Below are 9,562 nucleotides of genomic sequence, written 5' to 3'. Positions count from 1 at the left end.
ACGATATCTTGTTTGAAAAATGACTTGACTTGCCGCCTCCCCCATCACCCTAAAATCCAAAGAATCCCTGACTATGCTGTATATAAGCGCCAAATCTTCTAGGCTAGAAGTCTCAAGGTCCGGTCCTGTGCTGTGGGAGGTTTGTGATCTGAGTTTGACTCGTATTGATAAAGAGACACTTTTGTGTCTTTGCATTGGGCCCAGGGGTTCTCAGAGTTCTCCTGGGGATCCCGAGGAATCTTGGACACAACACACCTTTGCCCAGGGTTGGCAGTGTTACTCTCAGCTTTCCTTTTGTTCTTCCAGGAGGTGAGAGGGCTACTAGCACACTCGCGAGACCCTTGAATCCGAGGATAAAGGACACACATACACAGTTTGTTACTTTACAACTTGCCTTCTAGGCACACTTGCTGGGCATTACTATCTCCTGACTGGAAAAGCATGTCCTTACCAATTTAATATCTCTGTCTCTCCACCTGCCCTAAACTTAGTGGCCCCTGTCAAACTTACTGGGCCACCTGCCTGTAGCAGAGGCCGCAGGTCCTAGCTCCCCCAACCCCTCAGGGGCCTTACATGGTTGCTATGTTCTTCTCATTCCCAAGCGTGGTGAAACTTCTCTCTACTTCCCTGCATCTCCTTTTCCTCTTGGGAACCAGAAGTCCTGCCTATACTTACCCCAGGTTCTCATAAATCAAGAACCAATTAGGGAACAAGACCTTTGCATCAGAACCTCCCCTTACTGATAGGTATGGCTCGCAGCGGCGCGTCCACAGACACCAGATACAAGCAGCTCTGTGTTTTTGGAAGTTTAATTGGGGGGGGGGGGAGTGAGGACCGCGGCGCGTGAAGGGAGAGAGAGAGGAGAGAGGGGAGAGAGAGAGAGAAAGATGGAGTACCCATATATATATATATGTCGTGACGTAGCAGTCCAGGTAAAGGTGGGAGCTAAACCCAATGGATTCTGGGAATATGGTCGCCGTTGCCCTGGCGACAGGTCTGTGGACCCGCCCACATATCTGCTGCAGGCAGGTTCTGGATGCTAACACTTACACCTCACCTTTTCTGTCAAAACAAAAACAAAAACAAAAACAAACCCTCTTCTCCTTGATATAAACTGAGCAAACCATAACAATCATGTAAATTACACAGAATGATATACAAATGATATCTAGTCCATCCAATTTGTCAATTAAATTACTCTACCATCATTCCTAACTAAAAGAGGTATGATTCTATCCCTAGATTATATTTCCATTTTAGCCTGTAATGTCACCTGAAAACCATGTCATCCACTCTATAAACTCTCTCTCTCTTTGTCAATGTTAAACAACTTGAGTTTGATTATAAGACTAAAACTAGTCTCCAACCCTTCCAGAACCATTGTTGGGGGATGAAGGGCTGGAAACTGTTGCTGAGGAAGTCTGGAACTGCTGCTGACCCATTGTCCTTGCCTCAAGCCAGGTGGCAGGGCCTGGACTTGTCTGGACTTACCCAGCTCTTGGAAACAGAGATTTAGGCCTAGCCTCCTGAACTGTCAGTTTGAAGCCTGTCATGAAGCCAGCCTGTCTCAAGGTGACATCTTAGAATTCTGCCCCGTGAGAGAGTGCCCAACTGTGTTCCCAAGGATCACAGAGATCCGCAGGACATGTCGCATGCACTGAGAACTTTCAAAACCCATATTTTTCCTTTAAGTTCTCAAGTTTCTGCCTACAGCATACATTTCTATAAAGAGAGGGTTCTGTCTTCTATTCTATAGGGTGCACTAGAGAACTTTGTTGGATATTTTGTTAATAGAAGGATAATAGAGTTTGTATTGTCCCCAGTTACTGTTTATCAGCAATCTGTTCAACATAGTTCTCAAACGGGGGTGGAGGGGGGGGAAGCTACATATCAAACTCAATCTTTGAATAATAAAATAATGTGTTCCACTCTTCAAAAAAAAATCTATTTGAGAGACTTGAAGTGAACCCTGGATTTGGATATATATTTTGGGTTTTAAGGAGCTCTGCAATTCTCAGAAATTGTTCTTGGCTTCCCACTAACCCCCCTCCAACTGAAAGTGCTTCTAAAATGAGCTCTTATTGTTTGAAATATCAAATATAATTCTGCACCAATACCCCCGTGGTTTGGTTTTTAGCGCATCCTTACACCACAGTGCACCACAATTTTGTTAGAAATACTGTAATAGAAATCTCAATCAACCACAAGTTACAGCATTTAGAAATACTCACAGGCAAGAATGAAAAGGAGACTGCCAGAAAGGGAGAATCTAAAAGCAAAGGATGTGGTTCCCACTCTTATTTGGTCCCAGCATTTGGGGATGAAACTAAAGGAGAATTTATACGCCTTTACTTTCTAGTGTCTGGAAGCTTGACAATGGTCATTTCCAGGTTGTCCTTGGTGGTGCTGACTCTGAAGGGATAACATGGTATCTCATGAAGGTTGTTTATTTCATAATAACCAATGTGAATGAAATTGTGCTCAACAATGTAAAAAGGAACTGGAAGCTGGGAACATATGGCATGCCATGTTAGAGGCTTAGTCCATTATTGCCATAGTGGGGAGCATGGCAGCATGTAGGCAGGCATGGTGCTTGAGCCATTGTTGAGAGCAACATCCTGATCCATAGGCAGAGAGAGCCTGGACTGACTTGGGTTTTTGAAACCTCAAAGGCCACACCCCACCCTACCCTCACCTCATTAACACCCTTCCTCAAACAAGGCCACACCTCCTAATCCTTCTAATCCCTTCAAACCAGTCCACTTCCTGGTGACTGAGCATTCAAATGTATGAGCCCCATGGGGTAGAGATGGGGGGGGGTACTCTTATTCAAACCACCACAGGCTTTAATCAAAATGGGTATTTGGGGAGGATGGAAACTAGGCCTTTTAGTCCTCAGGGTACTGCCATAAGTCTTAGGTTTCCACAGAGGGAAATTGGGGTGTAGGGTGAGAAGCATGCATTCTTAAGCAGTCCTCTTCAAAATCTGACCTGATTATCATTAGCTCAATTCTGTTCATGCAAAATGGCCCTGGAGAAGGCCTTATTGTTTGGGGGGCCAGGGATAGGAAGGTTCCCATGAGATGACTGCTCCTAGCTGAAGAGCAGTCACAGCAGTACAATGACTTGTGAGGTTCTACTGTTCCTGGAATCCAAGGGGGTTAGGACAATGACTGGAGACTCAGGAAACCTTCTCAGGGTCTGTTAAAGTTGGTATGAAATGCCTCCATTATATTCTACCTTCAACCTTGAAGCAAATTAGGTATCATTAATCTCTATATCAACATGGGGTGGTTGGCATCCAGAGTCCAGTGACACACCCATGAGAACCCACCCTAGAATCTAAGCCATCGCAAAGGAGACATCTGCATGAAGGCACATATGCCAGGGTTCCACAATGCTTTTAGTTACCTTTGTGTGCCCAAGAGATGGGCCAAAGCCTTTGTAGCTAAACTGATTCCATGTCCCAGAAAGGAGTTATCTGAAGAGGTCAACCACAAGGCAAGGCCAAATTTCCCTGTGGAAAGTGAAATTGGTTAAATTTTATATAAGTCCACTATTATTTTAATATAACATAATATTTAAAATTGCTTACCACCAAGAAAGCAGAAATGAACAAAAGTGATACCATTTCTTCCAGCCACATGTTTCGAGAACATAAATCCATGTAAATATGCAGACTGAAATATCAGTGTTCTTTTCATAGGGACACAGGTTGTCACAGACAGGTAATTTCTTCAGGCTACCCGCTGAGCATACTTTCAAGGCGGAAGCATGGAGTACCATTCGGAACCTATTTAGGTAGATATTTGTTGGGGACGTGGAGGTCAACTTTGTGAAGGAAATGTGAGTTGGAGAGCGAGACGCCACGGGCTCCTGGGACTCCTCGAAGAGTCCTGATACACAGTATTAGATCTAAGATGGCTCCCAGAACACAAGCGAGACAGCAAAACAAAACGGAAACCAGGGTAGTGGCTCTTTCCTGTCTTCAGCTTCCGGTCTTCATAAAAGTCCTAGCAGGTAATGATGCCTCCCCAACACCCCTTCTGAATAACCTCACCACGCAGGGCTTTCATTGAGGCATGGTGGACCATGGGATTGGCTCAAACACTCTATAGGCTTATAGGCTGCACAATAAATTCAGATCTGCACCCTGATGCTGGTTTTTGGAGTCTAATTCCCAGGATTTGACATGTGACTCTGCCACCTCTCACCCCCATTCCTCTGTTCTATTCCCACAGAAACTGATGAGAAACAGTCAAGTTGAGTGGCAGAAAAGGCTTCTGATCCTCTCCATCTTTGCCTCCTACAAAGTGTTCATTAAGTTCATGTGAATGGCTACTTAGAGTCCTTAATTTTAGCATCAACTTGATGATTTTTATTATATATGAATGGAGAATGTCAAACATTTCACATTTCTTACAACCAGGTGTCTTTCACAGCTAACATCCCATTTTCTTTATTGTTAAAGGAATCTTTATGTTTAGTTGTTGGCATTTTGCTTTGTTTTATTTGGTTTTGCCTGGAAACTTTTGAGGGCATTCATCCTTGAGAAAAAAAATTATCTTCTTCAATATGCCAGTGCATATGGATATTCCAAATGAATTTTCAGTGGTGGGCTGATAAATTCATTTGTTAGGGAAAAAAAAATCCTCTTTAGTGTGTGTGTGCTCTCAATTTCTGTGCTGTAAATATTCCACATCTCATCTGGCTGATGTCAGGCGTTTAAGAACATCACCGATGCAGAGCTGAGAATAGAGGCACACAGGTGGCTCTTGGGATTTGGTAGGAGCGCATTTTGACAGAGTGCAACACACCACTGATTTAATACATGTGAAAAGAATGCATACACGTATACCTAAGAGAACACCACATAGCACCACCAAGGTCAAGAAACAGAACAGTACCTACAGTGAGTTCACCACACACCCTTTGCCATTTTGGACCCCTCTCCCCATTAGAGTTAGCCACTGGCCTCATATTTCAGGTAAACTTACCCTGTGTTTTACCTTTGCAACACAAAAAAATACACCAGAAACATTCTAGTTTAAATTGGCCCATTTAGAAATCCAGACTGACGGAATCATGCTCTGAGAGTTCTTTTGCCATTTGTTTATTTTATTCAAGGTAACACCCATGAGACTTATCCCTGCTGTTGCCTGTAGTGATCATTCATTCACTTTTATTGCTGGATAGTATTATAACCTGGGAATATTCCCAGGAATGTATTGGAGCCAGCTTGCCCAGATTGAGAAATGATTGTTAAATGTTTATGAGTCCTGTAAGCTAATTGATGGAATATTAGGAGCTTGAAATTGGTCCTGGCAGAAGTATTTACACCATGGAAATTGGCAGGTGCTATGAATTAGAGCTTTTCTCTCTGGTGTTAAGTACCTGTCAGCTTGCCAGTAACTATACGATAACATGTTTGTCTATTCTGCAGTACATAGAAGTTTGGTTTACTTCCAGTTTGTGTCAATAAATATTCTCTCATTCTCTTCCATATGTTATGTGCTGGTAGAATGGCCTTCTATTTCTAAGGGGTGTGTGCGTATGTATGTGTGTGTGTGTCTCCAGAGTGAAAACACTTAGACCATGTGCTATATACATTCACTTTTAATTGACAGCCTCAAATCATTTTCCTGATTACACACAGCCTTGAAGATTCTTTATGAGAATTGCTATTTATTTCTTTAACTACTATTTCACGCATTAGGACTGGCAGACTTAAACTTTGCTAGACTACTGGTTGTATACTTATATGTTATTGTTTGGTTTCAGACCCAGGAACAAGCAGCTGAGGTACATATTTTACATACCAAAGCAGACCTGGCCTCCTGGTTCTTCCAGCATCCCTCAGTCTCTATCTAGCATACCTAACCCCCAACCCTAAACTTTCCAGCCCAGGACTGGGCTTCCTTTCCCCCAGAAGTTCTTTGCTATATAATCTAGCCATTTTGGTTTCCTCTTTCTTCTCCCTCCTTTTCCTTCTCACAGCATGCCTACACACTTTCTCTTTCTTTTCCCCCTCCCCTCTGTCTTCCTTCCCATGCATCATCCCTAGCCTCATTCCTTGGGGCCAGTGAATTCTCTGACCTGAGATCAGCTTTCCAATAAACCTGCATTTCTATATATTTTAATCTGCTTGAATTGGTTCATTTTACCTGTGGAGAAATAACATCAGTTATTATGTATTATATGTCAGCATTGTATTTTCCCAATTCCTAACATTTTTACTTAGGTTATTTGGTTCATTTGATTTATTTTTTTCTTATGTAAAAATATTTGTTCACTTCTGTGGTAGTTTGAATATGGGTTGGCCCAGAGAGTGGCACTACTTGTTGGAGTAGGTGTGGCCATGTTGGAGGAAGTATGTCACATGGGAGCCAGTCTTCTCCTAGCAGCCTTCAGATGAAGATGTAGAACTCTCAGCTCCTCCTGTACCATGCTTGCCTGGATGCTGCTGTGCTCCTGCCTTGATGATAATGGATTGAACCCCTGAACCTGTAAGCCAGCCTCAATTAAATGTTGTTGTTATAAGAGTTGCCTTGATCATGGTGTCTGTTCACAGCAATGAAAGCCTAAGACAACATCTTTTCCTGATGTTCTTGCTTTCTTTTTTTTTCTTTTTTCTATTTTTTTTTTGATGATTTTCAGAGTCTGTTATATATTCTGGATATTCTAATGCAAGCATCTAATGCTATAAACTTTCCTCTATTTCTTTTTTATCTCTTGCTTGAAGAATGTTTTTAGGTACTGTGGTACTTTGAATGAGATGTCTTCCCCTGAAGGTTCATGTGTTTGAACACTGGGTCACCAGTTTGTAGCACTCTGTGGGGAGATGGTGTGGTCTTACTGGAAGAAGTTCATCATCACCAGGCTGAAAGTTCATAGTCTAGCCTTACTTCGAGCTTACTCCTCCTATTTCCTGATGGTGGCTGGAGCTGTGGTGTCCTGTTTCTGCTGTCATACCTGCTACTTCCTGCTAGGTTCCCCATTTTAGAACACCTAGAACCATAACCCCAAATAAATCTCCCTCCCATGTTTTGTGCTCACTCATAGTACTCTATTGCTGCAACAGTTACTACACTAACAAGAACAAAATGAGAGTGTATTAGAACTAACTGGATTCATCTTGATCTTGTGTGAATGATATCTGCTTGAGACTGTTTTAACTGTCTCTGGAATTGCTTCCTTTCTCCTAGCCTGAGGTCTTAACCTAAAATTCATCTACCAGAAAGTAGAGTATGCATTTTGAAGAACCTATCAACCTTTTTCTTCATAGTAAAAATGTGAATTGAAAATACATTGAAACACACAGAGTGACATATACCTATAATCACAGCACACAGGAGGCAGAGGTCAGAAGATGCTGAGTTCAAAGCCTGTTTGGGCCACACAGTGAGACTCTGTCTAATAATAATAATAATAATAATAATAATAATAATAATAATAATAGAATTGTTTATCAGCCTTTGGCTATGATCAAGTATAGTATCCATTTGTATCAGTTTGATATCTCATATTCCTCTATCAGAGAACAGTGCATTTGATGTTTTTTTTCCAGCTGGAAGATAGAATAAGAGCTTGATTCCCTGATTCAAGATGTTCTGGTACTTCCGTACTTTTGAAAATGTGCACCCTTCAGTGTACAGAACAAAAGAAAGACAAGATCATAGACAACCTTTTTTTCTCATACTATATTGACTACACACACACACACACACACACACACACACACACACACACACACACCTTTGACTCCATACTCACCTAACCCCCTTCTATTACCAGCAGGATACAACTGCACTGGAGGGAGATATACAGAACTCTAGCAAGATTACAGGGGTGTTTACCCTTCACCTAGCAGGACTATGTGCTATAGAAAAACACTGGAAAAAAACCCAAACGGCTGCATACACTGGGGTGTAACTGCAGAGTGTTTTGCAGCAACAGGGCTTATCCCCACCCAGCATGTACAAAGTGAAAAAGAAGTGCTACACAACAATACAATCATTATATTATCATTTCTATAATACAGAGAAAGAAAGAAAAACAGCTGTAGACATATGGCAACATATCTGGCTGCATGAAATCTTAAGTTATATAAAAATAATAAACCAAAAGATACACAAGCAAATAATATCCATAGCATTATGCATGTATATATAAAAGTCATACTAAAACAAAGATGATAACTTATGAATTTTATAATTTTAATAAATATTTAATATCTAAAAAATATTACCTATGGAGTAAAATAAAGAGTGGGGAGGAAGTCAGTAACAAAAGCTCATTTTCTGATCTTATGTTATTGACTTGATATCATTATAAAATAAGAATAGAAAATTTAGGACTGCTAGGTATGGTACATGCCTGCAACCCCAGCACTCAGGGAGACAAGACAGGGGGGTTATTAAAAGCTCAAGGCTAGGTTGAGCTACAAAGTGAGACCCTATCTCAAAAAGTGTTTATAAAAATTCTAATTATTAAAAAAGAAATTGTGGAGTCTGGAGAGATGGTTCACTGATGACTTGGTTATGTTCCCATTGCTGTGAAGAGACACCATGACCAAAGAAACTCATAAAGTGAAATAAAGCACTTAATTGGAAGCTTGTTTACAGTTTCAGAATGTGTGTCCATGGCTACTGTGGTGGAGAACATGACTGTAGGCATGCAGACATGTGTTGGAGCAGTACCTGAGAGTTTACATCTTTCTGATCCACAAGCTACAGATGGGGCTGGGGAGTAGGTTGAAGTGGTAAAGTCTGGCATGGGGTTTTGAAATCACCAAGCCCACCCCCAATGACACCCTAGCCCTAACCTCCAACAAGGACACACCCCAACTCCTTCCTAAACAGCCCTCCAACCTACTAGGAACCAAACATTCAAATATGTTTTCTATGGGGCACCATTCTCATTCAAACCACCATAGTAAATCACATTACTGGCTGCAGATCTTAGCTAAGCCCTAAGAATAGCATATTCTTTCAAAAGATGAAGTCAAGGTATTTCCCAACAGAGTAGGATTTTTAATATTTTCCAGTGTCATTTCCTTTAGGCATCTATTTTTCCTGATTTTATATTTGATCCTGTCTAGGTCTAGCCTTGTCTTAAGAAAGGGTCCCTAGGAAGGAGTGAATAGAAGTGTCAAAAGAATGACTCCAAGTCAATGATGGCTGCAAGCTGAGAGCTCTGTCCTCTGCTTGAGATAGAGATAGCTCTCTTTTGAAGACCAAAGCCCAGTCTTTTACTTGCATAAGCTACCTCCTTAGGGATTGAATATCAGTTTAATCATTTACCCCAGGTTCCCTTTGTATATCCCACAAATCAGCATTTTATGACCTTTGTCCATTGACTCTAAAGACAGACCCACATAGCTGAAGCTGCTAGAGTTCTGCTGCTTGCTGGAGCTGGAACATGGCCCTTCTTGTTCTATTACTTTATCACCAGCTTTCTGCTTTCCAATTCCTTCACTCCCTTTGCAAAGGCGTTATTGGCCAGGGGAGGAACAAGACGGCAGGAGGTTTTATGATTTGTGTAGCATGGACAACCACACCAC

At 41.6% G+C, this 9,562-nt stretch overlaps 1 non-coding gene across 1 annotated transcript; it reads left to right on the top strand.

Moving 5' to 3' along the window:
• Nucleotides 1-7,460: 7,460 nt before the first annotated feature.
• LOC116082956 lies at nt 7,461-7,646 on the top strand. Its single transcript, XR_004115555.1, has one exon. It is a non-coding gene; the product is annotated as a U2 spliceosomal RNA (small nuclear RNA).
• Nucleotides 7,647-9,562: the final 1,916 nt, after the last annotated feature.

The sequence above is a fragment of the Mastomys coucha genome, unplaced genomic scaffold, assembly GCF_008632895.1.
Source record: "Mastomys coucha isolate ucsf_1 unplaced genomic scaffold, UCSF_Mcou_1 pScaffold7, whole genome shotgun sequence".
NCBI classification, from domain to species: Eukaryota; Metazoa; Chordata; class Mammalia; order Rodentia; family Muridae; genus Mastomys; species Mastomys coucha.
This window is presented reverse-complemented; position numbering and strand designations above follow the sequence as displayed.